The sequence below is a fragment of the Dipodomys spectabilis genome, unplaced genomic scaffold (assembly GCF_019054845.1).
Source record: "Dipodomys spectabilis isolate Male_0828 unplaced genomic scaffold, ASM1905484v1 ptg000307l, whole genome shotgun sequence".
NCBI classification, from domain to species: Eukaryota; Metazoa; Chordata; class Mammalia; order Rodentia; family Heteromyidae; genus Dipodomys; species Dipodomys spectabilis.
In genome coordinates this window covers 5,742,493-5,758,299 of record NW_024870984.1, presented here as the reverse complement: position 1 = coordinate 5,758,299, position 15,807 = coordinate 5,742,493, and the positions used below count along the sequence as shown (strand labels likewise).

Sequence of the window (15,807 nt, the reverse complement as noted above, 5' to 3'; positions counted from 1 at the left end):
AAGGAGCAAAGGCATGGAGAAAGGAAGAGTGGATAAATACAATCATTATACTCAATGTACATATTTTAAAAGGAGCAAGGTAGATTGAGGTGATATATGAGATTGAAAGAAATGTGATCCCAGCAGTGGCAGAAGCTGGGCAATAAAAATTAAAATGCTTGCTACAGTAAATTTCAAATCTTGCCTGGTAATTAATGTCTGATAGGAAAATATAGCATATGCCTAGAGACTGAATTTACATTTCAATCTTCCATGCCTAACTAGTTAACATATGTGTGTCTGGGCATGTAAACACACGTGTGTGTGTGTGTGTGTGTGTGTGTGTGTGTGTGTGTGTGTGTGTGTGTGTGTGGTGTGCGTGCGCGCATGCTAGTACTGATGCTGAAATGGAGGCTCTGTGTACTATCCCTAAGCTCAAAGCCAGAGATCTACCAATTGCAGATTTTTCATGGTTAGTTGTACTTATGAGTTTTACAGGAATTTTCTGGACAGTCTGGTTTCATACTCTGAGCCTAACATCTCAGTGTGGAGCTTTAGTAGTCCTTGATATTGACTTATTGACCAAATTTGTTGTGCTTGTTGCTAGTTACCAAACCATAATCTAAATCCACATGGATCCAATGGATGATACTACTTTCCCCAGTTCCCTTTAGACAATTATTAACACACTATCACAGAAATCAGCTTTCACTGACATGAGCATGTGCCATAGGGAGGTCATATCTGGAAAAGATCCTCTGATTTAGAACAGAGAGAATCTGCATAGTCTAAGTACTCATAGTGTGGACCAGCCCAGATGCCACAAGAGAGTATACATTGACCTTCTGCGTTGTCAGGCGTGGATGCTGAGGAGAGTACATTGGTGAAGCTGGTGGAGTGAGGGGTGAGTCTAAGGCCTAGCTTCCACTTAGATATGATAAGCCATTGCTACCATGTCTAGAGGACATAAAGGGTCCACTCAATGGCCCAAAAATGTTGGATACTCCCAGGTATGGCTCTGCCACCAGCATAGGGTACATCTTGACTTTGCACTTGCTAGCTATAGTCCCAACAAGTCCTCATACATTCATATATGCAAGGAGAGCCTTTAGGCTGGATCTTCCCTTTCTTAGACAAAATGAATCCTTTGTTTTCTTCATCTTGGCTCCAAAGATTTCTTCCATTTCTCCCTCCCCTGTTGGTCTTCCTTCCAGCCCAAGGATGTCATTCCAGTCCCAGTGCTTCCACTTCAGCATGTATAGGTGTGTAGGGTTGCACAGTTAGAGCCTGGTAGTCCAGCCTCTAGTCTAGTCCTGGGGGCATGGGATCATATCCAGGCAGCCACAGATTCCAGTAGGACTACCTGCTAAGTGGAAAGTGACAGTTTTCTATGGTGGCCAAGGGGGTACCCACCTAGCAACCAGCACAGGGCTGCATAGCAGGTAATCATTCACAAGCAGCTTGAATTAGAGGACAATCTGGTTCAGGATGTCACAATATCAACACAGGACGGTGAGGTATTGGTTCCTTTTTCTGGACACAACTTTTCCCTTTATGCTGTAAGAAAAACAATTCATCTTATAACTCTCTAGTAAAAAAAAAAAAAAGAAGAAGTACTTTCTTCCATATTATTCTCCATGCTTCCCAGGTAACCCTGGGGACTATCAGGTGATTGCCACCATGTAAGAGCAGTGTTTAAGGGCTGCAAACTTAGACTTCTTCCATCATCCAGCTAGCCTCTCCTCTTCCCACATTCAGAAAGGATTCTACCCATGTCCGCTCTCATTGCTGAAGTTAGGCACACTTCATTTATAAGCAAAGTAAGAGTCGCTATCAAAACACAGTCTCCAAGGGTAGTTTGGAACATCCACATCCTAAATTGTCCTGAAATCTCCATAGTAGACATGTTTTTGCTGCTAACATTTTTGTGCCTGAGCTAGGGATTAAACTCAGGCCCTGAATGCTCCTGAGCTTTTTTTTTTGTTCAGGGATTACAGCCTATCTCTTAAGTCACAGCTCCACATCCAGAATTCTGGTGGTTAATTTGAGATAGGAGTGTGGTGGACATTACTGCATAGGCTGGTTTCCAACTGTAGTCCGTATAGCCTAAGTAGCTAGGATTAGAGGCATAAGCTACCAGTGCCTGGCTGTTGCTACTGTTTTTATGTTACCCATAGTGAGGTCTCAAATAACAATTAACAACTGAGTCCACCATCACTTTTCTTGGTTTCCAAACCCTTGAGAGAGATGACCTCTAATGGAACTTCTTCCTCCATCCCATTTAAGTTTGAAGCTAACCTGTTAAGGCCACAATTCTGACATAAGACCATTTCTCTCATGTGTTCCTAGCCTGCTGTCAGAATGGCTTCTCCCAGAACAAACCTATCCAGACTAGAGAAGCCTCCTGTGATATTGTTTGGGGACATTTATTCATACAATTCTAAGGATTCATGATTCCAGTCACAGAAAAAGTAAAAAAAAATCCAAAAGAAGGTGACATTATAATGAATTTTGACAAATAAATACCACCAGGGTATTGAGTACTGCCTCAAAAGATGGCATGAGAATTTCATCCTTTTGGTATTAGAACAGGGTTTGAAGTCTTTGGAGTTGCAAATTTCTAACACCTTTTGGTTCATGTGTTATGTATTACATAACTCTGATAATAGAAAGGGTGTTAGAGTGGAGTGTTTGTCATTATCTATTATATTGCACACACACACACACACACACACACACACACACACACACACACACACACATCTTTCAGTTCCTTTGGTTATCAAAAGATATTCATTCCATTCCTTTATGTTCTTTGTATTTTCTCAGAAATTTCAGGTAAGTGTTCTTTAGAGCTGAGACTCTACATGATTTATATTGTTCTTGGCATCCTGAATAGCTTCCGGGTTTCAGAAAGGACCAAGTGGGCTCAGAAAGACCAGGGGTTGGAAGATGAGAGATGACAGGAGCTGTTATATGTTCATGTGTGCTGATATTTTCAGAGAAGGCGAATGAAGAACCAGCCCATTGCTGATAGGAAGTGCTGCCATCAGAGTTTTTTTTTTTTCTTTTACTCAATGGAAAAGTTGAGAAATCATCTCTCAAATGAGGGAAGTGTCTCATGAGTCAGCTAAATGTGGACAGGTGGTGGCCAGATTCAGAGGGTTTGTGATCTGGTGAGGTAATAAGACCTCTCTCTACACAGCATCTGAAATCACTACCTGTGAATTTAAATCCACTACAAAAGTCACGAGAGCCTCAGTCTCCAGCTCACCTGCTCAGCAAGCTGCAGTGAATGGAAACCCTTCAACTGTGAGAACAGTGCTCTGCCCCTAATAGCCCCACCTAGCCAACTCCTGCTACTTTCCTTAGCCCTGTCCCTCTCTGACTTGCCTAGCCAACAGGAGCCACTTTAATGAGACTCTGTTACCTTCCTTCCAGAATGCTTCGTTTTTACCAGGGCTTCACTCCTCTCAATGTCCACCCCCTGTGTGACTTTAGCAAGGCTTCACTCTTTTTCCTATCTTGTAAAATTCAAGATGTACTCATATCATGCTACTCAACTGTTTTGTGGTTAATGTTGATTTCTTTCTTTTTCCCTTCTTTTTTTAAAAAAAATATAATGTCATAACTCGTAGACACATTTGTTTACACCAAAATTGATGAGCTTCTCTGTGGTTTGAATTTAAAACCATTTCCTTTTTTTAACTTTGGCCTGTAGAGCCAGTTATCTCAGAACTGCCTCAAAACAATTTACTTTGGACCTTCCTAGTCAGGCAGTAGGGTCAGATCAGTTTGGTAGATTTTAGGCTCACATCACCACTACTGTTGATAAAAGTTTTTCCTTTTAACAAACAGCAAAATTAATAATTATGTCCTTTAACACAGGTTTACATTAGTTACATTAAATGAAAAAGCAAATAATTTTAGACCATGATAACAATTTTTATCCATTACAATGAAAGTACTTTAAACATGTTTACACACACACACACACTTTTGCACAAAAATTTTAAGGCATGATTTTTTTTTTAAAAAATGAAAATCCGGCATAAGTTCTTCAGAATTCTAGTGGCAAAATACATTTTGCCCATTTTATGATCAAACCATGGGCTCAATGCTAGAAAAACAGGCAACACCAAGCAAAGTAAAAGTCAAACCTTTAAAACAATTTTAATAATAAGACACACTATCATATTAATTGACCTTTAAGTACTTGTTAAAAGTGTGGGGTTGTATAAAAACCAACCACATGGCCAAGATGGCAAAAAACATGTCAGGATGGTAAGAAAACTTGGTGGAACATTAAGTAAGTAAGCAAAGAGGAAGCAGGCAAACAGGAAGCAGACAAATAGGAATCAGACAAATATATAAACAAAAAGGCAGACAGATCACACAGTAACACAATGTGGATGTACTTGAGGAGAGAGAGAAAGTTATAGATAAGAGAATTTAAGCCAGGATGGCTTGCTTTGAGAAGGAATCTAGAGGAGGTTCCCTGAGACCCCGTCTGCACTTCACCTCTCAAGGGCACAAGCAGAGAGGCAAGCAGAAAGAGAGAGAGAGAGAGAGAGAGAGAGGGAGGGAGGGAGGGAGGGAGGGAGGGAGGGAGGGAGGGAGAGGGAGAGGGAGAGGGAGAGGGAGAGGGAGAGGGAGAGGGAGAGGGAGAGGGAGAGGGAGAGGGAGAGGGAGAGGGAGAAGAAGAGAACACATAGTGGATTTCCTTCCATTTTCTCATGCACTCATGGAAATTACATACAGAGGGAGAAACACAAAATCCCGAACATTAAATATACAGGATGGAACTCTGTAATTCCCAATTACATATTGTACTGAAAGGGAAATTACAATTAAATCGAAAATTAGATCATTTTGAAAGGATTCCAAAAAAATTAGTTCTTACACATTCCTTGTTTGTTATCTTGATGTGTTTGTGACTAGTTGGGTCATCTGGTTTGCATTAGGATGAAAACACTATATTATTCTTAAAATCCAAGGGAAAATTACAAGTGTGCAAATGAAAGAGGTATATGTATATTTAGATCAACCTTTATTTTCTTAGTTTTCAAACAATGTCATGGTCCCAAATAATAATGGATTTTGCACATATAAAAAATTGTGTTGATATATTTCTTTTTTAAAATGTATTTCTTATGAACAGATAAGACGTGTTAAGTGAAATGAACCCCAAGATAGGGACACAGGTTTTTTTCCCCCTTACTATTGTTTCTAACATATTTATAATGTACCATGTGATTTTTTTGTTTCTTTGTATGTTCCTTTCCTATGGTATTACCCCTATTTTCACTGTATTTGATGTCAGTGCCCTGTATCTTGTATATACACTTCTCTAATTTGGGGAGGGGAAGGGAAAAAGCAAAATGCTTAAATAGTGATTCAGGCTGACCCATTGTAACAATGAGATGTACAAGACACTATGTAGAAAAACGAACTTAACAATTTAGGGGGGGAGGGAGGAGGAGTGTAGTTGTAGAGGTGGGAGGGAATGGATGGTAGGGGAAAAAACAAAGGAGGAGGCAACAATGCTTGATAAGAAATGTACTCATTACTTTGCTTATGTATCTGTAACACCTATATACAGTATTTTTACAGTAGAAATGTATTAAAATGTATTTCTTAAAAATAGAAATATTTTTAAGTTCTTATGCACATTTCCAATTAGGCAGTTCAGATGATGTAGATATGAAATTTTGTTAGTTAGAATTTTGTGTATATGTGTGGTGGTCATTGAGTTTGAAGTTTGGCCCTGGGTGGTGTCCTCTGTCCCCATCCCCAATTTTTGCTTTTCAAGGTTAGCACCTTCCCACTTGAGTTAGATCTTCCAGCTTTTTGGTTTTCAGTTGGAGATAAGAGTCTCTCTCTTTCCTGCCTGAGCTGGTTTTAAACCATGATCCTCAGATCTCAGCCGCTTGAGTAAGTTACCACTTAAATTTATTGTTTTCCTTTTATTAACATATATTTTTATTGTAAAGATACAGTACAGAGGGATTACAGATACATGAGTAAGGTAATGACTGCATTTCCTATGGAGCATTTTTACCCCTTCCATTGTTTTTCCCCTATCATCCCTTCCCTCAGACCTTCCTAACTCTTCCATCCCCTCCCCCACCTCCAAAGATGTAAAGTTCGTTTTCAACATAGTGTCTTGTACATCTCATTGTTACAATGGGTTAACCTGTATCCTTATTTAAGCATTTTGTTTTTTTCCCTTCCCCTACCCAAATTAGAAAAATGTATATATAAGATGCAGGACACCAGAATCAATAGAGTGAAAACAGGGGTTATACCATGGGGGAAGAACATACAAAAGAAATAAAAAAAATCATAAAGTACATTATAAATATGTTTAAAACCATGGCAAGAAAGAAAACACCACGTGTGTACTCTCGGGGTTCATTTTGCTTGCAATCATCTTATATGGTCATATGTACATAGCTTTGGACTTCTTCTGCTTGTCCTAGATATATACCAGCTATTGCAAATAACAGAAAACATAGGACCTATGTTCCTTAGCGCCTGGCTTACTTCACTTAATATATTTTTTCCAAGTCTTTCTATTTCCTAACAAATGGGGCAATATCAGTATTTCTGATGGAGGCATAGAATTCCATTATATGTAGATTTATATATGCATGTATATCACATTGTCTTAATCGATTCATCTACTGAGGGGAACTGGGTTGGTTCCATATCTTAGCTATGGTGAATAATGCTGCAATAAGCATAGTTGTGCTGGTAGCTTTAGCCACTTACATTTAAATCAGGTGATCTACTGAGTGTTTCTCTGTTCTCTTTTGTGAAAATACACCTACCCAACAGCAAAGGTAAAAGAACAAGTTAAAAGTTGTTCTGATACCCCCAACCCAAAGAAGATACATGATATAATTATTTAAATGCTAAGATAAAAAATTTGGAGTTGTTGAAAGACTGAGTTTCTTTAGTCACATTTTGGGAAAAGTGAATCAAATATTCAAAGTATTCCTAAAGAGAATAAAGTAGACCTGTTTTTTAAATAAGGAGTAATGAGAAGGAGAATAGTTTTTGTGTCATTACTGTAGCCTATTTGAAAGAGTTGGAAGGTACAGATGATCAGGTATATTTTCTGCGTAGCAATCACTTAATTCTAAAATTCTTAGTTTTCCTCTGCATTTTCAGTTTGTTCTCAACAGGTGGTTTATTTGAAACATACACCTTGGTACTAGGTGTTTCTGTAGTTATTTTACTTTTATGAAAATAATTTTAGGTTTTCTAAAGCCAGAAAAGCTAATAATGATGTCATTCTCTGATATCCTTCACCAAGATCTCTACATTTCATTATATTTGTTTAATATGCTATCAGTATATTTATATGCTATAAAGTTTGGTTTTGCTTTTGGTTTTTGTGCTGGTATTGGGGTTTGAAGTCAATACATTGGTCTGTCACAAATGCCAGTCATTAATGGATCATGCCTGTAATTCTGGCTACTGGGAGGCTGAGATCTAAGGATCAAGGTTCAAAGCCAGCCTGGGTAGGAAACATTATGATACTCTTGTCTTCATGACTAAAAGGTGAAGTGTTGTTCAAGTGTCAGAGCACTGGCCTTGAGCAAAGAAGCTAAAGGGTAGCAGCTAAAGGATAGTTCCCAAGTCCTGGGTTTAAGTACCTCTACCAACACACAAACCACACACACACACACACACACACACACACACACACACACACACACAATTTTCTTTCTCCCCAAAGCATGTGGTTCTTTGTGTGTGGGGGGGGGTTCTTTTTTATGTGACCCTGAAATACACTTTGTTTTCTTTTTCATTTAGTTGGTGATTTTTGCACAGGGAGAGCAGATTATTGGTGTTACCTAAGTCCGGGGTGCCAGTGATTCCGCTGGATGACTGAGGTCTGACTTAGTGAGCAATGGGGCACCAGGAAAACTCTACGAAGCAAATGGATGGAAACATGGGAAGATATGCATTCAGGTAATTCTTAAGTCTCTCTTCTTCCTCCCAATTGTCTTTCTCTCTCTGTGGGGTGAGTTCTTTTTCTTACCAGGTAAACCTGAACATTGTATGGCTTTGTGTGTATACCCATATGCGAATAAGGGTTTTGTAAAATGTCAGCCATCACAACCTTGCTCTTTTTTCTTCTCTTACTATTAGTGAGTTTGTTGGCAGCTTTCATTTTTCTGAGAAAAATGGAATGTTCTAGATATTTTCATGGGATATTTATAGAATTAGGTCGGAATTTATTGTGTTTTTGCTCTAGTGAATTGAGAAACATCTATGTGAATTTATAGGTAGCCTATAGTTAACTTATTTCTACAGTATGGATGAATTTTTGGATACGATATCTTTATGGAAAACCAAAGACATCTTTAAGTACTTTATCTAAATGAGGCAGAAATTGAGAGCACTTCAAATTTTTCAGTTTTAATCAGAATCTTGTACTAATTTGACATAAAATATTTTTTAAGTGCTGCAATCAATTAATTTCATTTGTAGGAAAAATGACAAAAAGGAATGTCCCTTAGATATAGTGTAAGTTTTTCCTTTTGATTAATTAAGAACATTATGTTTAATTTCAACTAAGGTATTGTGAGAAATACCAAGATATGAGATTCACTTTCTGCCAATAATTAGATTAAATTAGTAGGAAAACTCCTCTGTTTGCAGTAAAAATTGCAATATGATATATAAAAAGTGTGTGGTCAACACATTTGTGTCGTTGTGTAGTTATAGAATTTTAATAAATTTCTTCAAGCACAAGGAAAAGTTTAAGACATGTTAGAGTTTTACACACAGCAAAGAAAATACCAGGTTGTTTTCAACAAATGTTTTCATTTTTCAATTTGTGTGTGTGTGTGTGTGTGTGTGTGTGTGTGTGTGTGTGTGTGTGTGTGTGTGTGTGTGTGTGTGTTGGTACTTGGTCTTCAACTTAGGGTATTGTGCCATACCAATTTCCAGGGTTTTTTTCTATATGAGTATCATAGACATTGCTGCTTGAAATCCCTTTGAATCTAGAGCCTCAGATCTCAGACTCCTATGTAGCTGGGATTACAGGTGTGAGCCACCAGCATTCTGAGTGATGTTTTTGTCATGTTGTGTGGCAAGTTACCAGAAATTTAATGTTTGCTCACTGAATACCAACTATTGTAGGCTACAAGTTCGAGCTAGTAGTTTGGGTGTGGCTTTTTTGTAGCAGTTGCTCAGTTTCTAGCAGGAGGCCACCAGGCTATAATCTCTCATGAAATGTGTGGACCTCTTCCAAACTTAAAGGATGCCTGGTAAGTTTTAGATCCTCTAGCTGTAAGATTATGGTTTCTGCTGTCTGGACACCTATCATACAGCCACTGTTGTCAGCTGCCAGGTACCCCCATACTTCCTTGACAAACATACCCTCCTTACTGTTTCATTCACTCTGTGTTACTGACCTCTAGAAAGGCCTTAATTTGCACTCACTCCTTGGAAGTAACTCATAAGCACCTCTTGTGGGAACTAATTACATCTGTAGACTTTAAATTTGTTATCTACCAGAGCATATTGTGGGGTTAGCAGAAAATAAAAGACTTCCCAAGCATCTGGGTTTTTGTGCATTGACTTCGGTAGATTATTAGCTATTCATTATTAACGATTTATTAATCTAAGTGTCCTCAATTTCAAACACTGGAAATATTGAGTTGTTGTTTGATTTTAGCTTATCAAGTGTGCAGTTTAAGAAAATGAAAGATAATTCTTTCGATGGAGTAGAAAATAATTTGCGCTACAGTGAATGAAAGGCAGTTAGGAGTGAAACAAATAGATTCAAGAGCTTTGGCAGTGGCTTCAGAGATGGGACAGAAATAAACAGGTTAGACATATTTTTTAAAGAGAACATGTGGGAATGTAGCTTAGTGGTACAGTGCTTGCCTAGCATGCATGAAGCCCAGTGTTCGATTACTCAGTACCATATAAAGAGAAAAAGCCGGAAGTGGTGTTGTGGCTTAAATGGGAGGGTGCTAGCCTTGAGAAAAAAGAAGCTCAGTGATAGTGCCCAGGCCCTTAGTTTATGCCCAGGACTGCCAAAAAATAAAAAGAGAGAACATGTCAATAATAGATGAGGGAGGGATCCAGAGGCCAAATTCATCACTGAATTTTTCTCCTCTATTTCAAAATCAAGACATCATTCTCAGAGAAACAATGGGGCAAAAAGATGATCCAGAAAGAACATACCTTATGAAGTAATACTAGAATTTTTTAGTGCAACTGTCCTGTAGAGATAATTCATTAAGTATAATTGTGTCATTTTTTCTTTTTTTTATTGTGAAAATACTGTACAGAGGGGTTACAATTACATGGTAAAGATAATGAGTACATTTCTTATCAAGCATTGTAGCCTCCTCCTTTCCCTTCCTATCCCTTCCCATCCTCCCCCCTGCCCCCTCCACCGGTTCCTCCACCCCCCTCTTCCCCACCAAAGTTGTAAAATTCATTTTTCTACATAACGACTTATACATCTCATTGTGTCTTGCAATAGCACAAGAGCTCATTGTAATAGCCCATTGTTATCTAGAGATTTTGTTTGGGTGCTGGTCCTGAAACTTGATCAGAACTCAGTTCTTATTCCTATTTTTCTTCCTCAAGGCTACTACTCTATTACTTAAGCCAAGGTTCCACTTGTGACTTTTTGGTGTTTAAATGAAGATAAGAGTGTCATGGACTTTTCCTGGTTCACCTGGCTTCAAAATATGATCCTCAAATATCAGCATTCTGAGGAGCTAGGATTACAACTGTGACTCACTAGACCCAGAGAAGCAATTTTTTTGAGTGAATGGAATTAAGAATACAGATCATCCAGGAAGATTCACTCTCAGTACTAAATAAATCATCATGACCAATTTCCATGAATACACACACATACACCACACACACACACACACACACACACACACACACACACACACACACACACACACGGAACTCAGTGGTCTGTATCATCTTTTCCCAAAAGAATAGTGCCTTCTTAAGTGGCAAAGTATGGTGTCACAGGCCCATAATCCCAGCTACTGAGAGGCAGAGGTATAGGAGAATTGGGTTCTGAGGCTGGCTTGAGTGAAGCTAGCACAAGACTCTATATGAAAAGCAAACTGTAAAAGAAAAAAAGGTTGGAGCCTTAGAGGGCTCCAGTGGTAAAATATCGGCCTAGTAAGTGAACGGCCCTCAGTTTTATCCTCAGTTCTATGGAAAAGACAATAAAGTATAGCATCTCAGTCCATTTTGTCATGATTTAACAAAATCCCGAAGCTGTATACTTCATACGGAAAAAGAGGTCTATTTCACTCACAATAGTGGTGGCTGGAAATTCTAAATAGCATAGTAGTGCATGGGACAAGGCCTCTAGGTGCATCACATCATATACGATTTTGGAATCATGGCATGTTCTAGAATGAGAGTGAGTAAGGGCTTAGGGTGTTTTTTTTTAATTTTTATTTTATTTTATTTTATTTGTGAACATACTGTACAGAGGGGTTACAATTACATGGGCAGGATAATGCATACATTTCTTACCAAGCATTGCAGCCTCCTCCTTTGTTTACCCTTCACATCCCTTCCCAGCCTCCCCCTCACCTAATCCTCCCCCCCCACCCCCCCATCCCCACACCGACCTTGTAAAGCTCGTTTTCAACATGACAACTTGTACTTCTCATTGTTGCAACAGGTCCACCTGTATCCTTAAATGACTTGTTTTTCCCCATCTCCTCCACAAGTTATAGTGACATCAAATATAGTGAAAGCAGGGGTTATACTGTGGGGGAGGGACATACAAAGCAACAAAGAAATAATCTTATAAATGCATTAGAAACACATGCATTAAAGAAAAAAACATTAAAATATATATCTAAGGGTTCATTTTCCTAACATCACATTGTCTGACCTTTTCCGCTTGACTCATACACATACTAGATATTGCAAATAAGGGAAACCAAGGGACCTATGTTTCTTTGGGCTTGGCTTACTTCACTTAATATAATTTTTTCCAAGTTTTTCCATTTCTTAGGGTGTTTTTTTACAACTGCTAACAGTGATCATGTTAGTCCCTTGAGAGTTAATGAGATGGCATTAATCCATTTATGACAGAATCCTCTATTAAAGGTTCCACCTCCTGACACTGCTACATTGAGAAGTTAAACTTCAGTGTGAGCTTTGATGGTGACAGGCCATTAACAGGCTTCTGGTAGAGACAGGTGAGACCATTGGAAGCCGAGGGCATTCATACAACTAGGAACCCTGGACTGCTGCTTGGATCTCATTGATTCTGGTATTTGCTATATTTGGGACCATATCACAGCCAGGATCCATCGAGTCCATGTCTGTTCCATGTGCCAGCTTCAGTTATGCTGACTGACACAAACTGCTGGACAATAGGGAGGACAAGGATGGAGATGGGCACGAAAATGGAGGTTTGGCGTTCTTCGTGACACTTAATTAACATTATTGATTTATGTAGAAAAAAATCATTAGAAAGCTGAATGTCTACATAGAGCCATGTAATAACTACTGTATAACCCAGAAAGATACCTTGTAGAGCAGTCTGTTTACACATAATGCAGACATTCCTCTGAACACAAAAGATAAAAAAAAAAAAACAAGTTCTGGCCTACAAAATTAATTTTCATTAAATATATGGTTATGGACCAGTACTAGGTCTTGAACTTATGGGCCTTCTTCTTACTTCCACACTTCCAACTGGGATCTATACCTGTCTTTAATATTTTATTAATTTTTTCAAGGATAGATCTAAACACTGACCCTAATTTTTGTCTAAAATAAATTTTGAAAGTTTTCCAGTGAGTGAAGTGTTCTATTTCACTTCGTCATTCTATTATCTTCAAGTTTCTAGTGTTTCTTGGAAATTAAAGACAGGCTCTCGGTAGCATTTAAAAGGAAATCTTTTTTGCCTAGTCCCGGTCTATAATCTTAGATTCTTAGGAAGCTGAGATGAGGAGAATGTTGCCTTAAAGCAAAGGCAGAGAATTCCATGACATATCATCTCCAAAATTGTGTATTTTTTACATATATAATATTATATGATATATTTAATATGTAATATATTTGTGAAATATATACATACTATGTATGTATATATATACTGTGTGTGTGTGTGTGTGTGTGTGTGTGTGTAGAGCACGTGGGCAGCAAAGATGGCTCTGAGAGGGAGGAGAGTGGGCAGAGCCCGATTTACTGTAGAGCACATGGGCAGCAAAGATGGTGCTGAGAGGGAGGTGAATAGGCAGAGCCCAATTTGCTTTATGTTCAGTGTGTAAACAGACCATGGAAGCTTAGGTGCATGATAGGGTGTGGCCTTGACAATGATTGGTTTCTCTTCCTTTCCTGCCATGCCACCCACACTTTTTTGCTTTAAAAATGGCTTGCTCTATGTTAATAAACGAGTTTTCCTGCTTGATGACTCCCCGCTGCATCTGATTGTCTCCCGGGCTGAGGGAGGCTGGGGAATGGGTCTGTGGCCGGCCGCACTTACCTTTCCTCGGACCCTGTCCATCTTTCGTGGGATAGATGGACGAAGACCTGACATCTGGTGCCCAACGTGGGGCACGAAAGGAAAAGATATCGGCCGAGGCTAAGTGGTCTCTCAGGGTAAGTGAAACCCTTAGTATGGGTAATACTATCTCACAGAAGAAGGAGGAGGAGGCAACATTAGGCTTAGAAGGAGTAAAGGAGGATTAGGACTTGGGAAGTGAGAAAGAAAAGGAATGGGTCAAATTCGACGGAGAACGCACTGAAACATACACAGTGGAAGTCAAAACAAGGGTGAAGGTTACCCCCTCTGATTCAGGTGCCCCTGATGGTCCTAGGCCCCCTCCCTATTCCCCTGATTGGAGAGGAGGTACGTGACCTGCGAGAGGGACCTGCAAGACTCGGACCCCTACCGACCTTCCATGGAGGGGCCGAGGGCTGGGGAAGTAACCTACTCAGAGGCCGACCCTGGAAGTAAAGGGCCACCGGAAAGCCTGGACCCTAGGCCACAGAATTCACTTCTCTAAGCATATCCAGTCACTCTGGCACCAGGAGCTTATAGGTCCTTGGAATGGTATCCATGGGAAGCTAAGGATCTTAAAAAGCTCTGTAAGGCGGTGGCGGAGTACTGCCCAAATTCTCCTTGGGCTCAAACCCTATTACAGGACATTGCTTTTCACCCATGTGTCCCTAGGCTGGATGTGGCCAAAGCTGTCCTTACTAGTTCTCAGTTTATTAAACGGTGTGCTTTCTTTAAGGGGGAATGCAGAGTGAAAGCAGAGAATAACCCATGATACCTATTATTTATGCCATGTTAACAGAGACGGGGGAAGGGTACTAAACTGGTTGTCCAACAGGCCACAATACCTGGCCCATACTGTGACCAGGTGAGGCAGCCAGGACTTGCTGCTTGGTACAAACTGGATGATTGGACTACTGAGTCCCCCATAGCAGGAGTGAGACAAAAACCGGGTAAGCCTCTAGCTGAGTTTGTAGACCAACTCTAACAGAGTATTAACCACAAGCTGCCAGCAGGAAACCTCCGAGATCAGTTTATAAAGCTGCTAGTCTGGGAAGGGATGAATGCAGACCACCACATGGCCTGCAAGGGATTGAGAGAGAGTTCCCTGAGCAGGTGGGTGGTGGCCTCACAGGATGTGGTAATGCAACAGGACCAGTCCCAATCATTAGCTTTAGCTTTACAGGTTCAGACATCTGCTATGACTGAGGCTATTACCCAGGCACTGGAAGCCCAGGGCCGAGGAACTCCAGGACCAATGGGGAGAGGGACTTGTTTTAAATGTGGGCAGGAGAGGCACTTTAAGAGGGACTATTCACAACAATCCCTCCGACAACTGGCCTGGGTGGTCCAAACCGCTCCCTACACCCTCCCCCAGGTGCAGGAAGGGGTACCATTGGAAAAAGGATTATTGATCCAAATTTTTTGTAAATGGGAAGCATTTAAACTAGGGGAGGGGCATCCTCCAGCCCCGTTAACTCAAGGAGGAACCCCCTCTGCTGTGAGGCCCAGGCAGCCTCGTGGCTGGGTGACCGAGGTCCATTGGACCGTCCCCCTGGTAGAAGGAATCCACCCTAAAATGAGTATTCTCATAGGCAGAAAGAGGTTTCACTGTTTAATTGACACGGGGGCAGATCAAACCATACTCAGGGAGGAGGAAGTACCCTTGGACTTTAAGCTTGCACATGGGCCCCCGATATTGGGGGGTAGGGGGCAACTCCTAGTCCAAAGAGACAGTCGCCCTTATGAAATGGACTAGCCCAGATGGAGAACAGGGAAAGATATGCCCTTTAGTGGCAAAAAACCTCACTGCCAATTTACTAGGGCAAGACACGCTAAGACAAATGGAAGTCGTGGTCACTACAGACCATTGAGCAGCCTATGATGATATCCTGGATGGAGAAGAAGCACAAAGGCTTAAACAGGATCTAGAGGGAGTTAAGGAAAAGGATTTTTTTAACTTTCATAATTACAGAGAAGAACATAGGGGACCCACTCGGTGCACCCCCAATCCTAAAGGCCACTGTCCCCAGAAGCCCAGAAGCCCTATCTGGGTGGAGCAGTGGCCATTGACCAAACCTAAACTTGTAGCCCTCCATGTTTTTACTGATGGAGGTAAAGCAGGCTCTGCATATGCAGCATTTGAGGAGCAACAAAAGACCCCGAGCCAACAAAGATTTCAACCTTGTCAAGGGTCAGCACAATATAAAGAAATGCAGGCCGTAATTATGGCTCTTCAGGACATTCAAAAACCCTTTAATTTGTATTTTGATAGCCTATATATGATTAACTTG

At 40.3% G+C, this 15,807-nt stretch overlaps 1 pseudogene; it reads left to right on the top strand.

Moving 5' to 3' along the window:
• The first annotated feature begins 932 nt into the window (after positions 1-932).
• Positions 933-15,807, top strand: part of LOC122127670 — a 74,869-nt pseudogene continuing 59,994 nt past the window's right edge.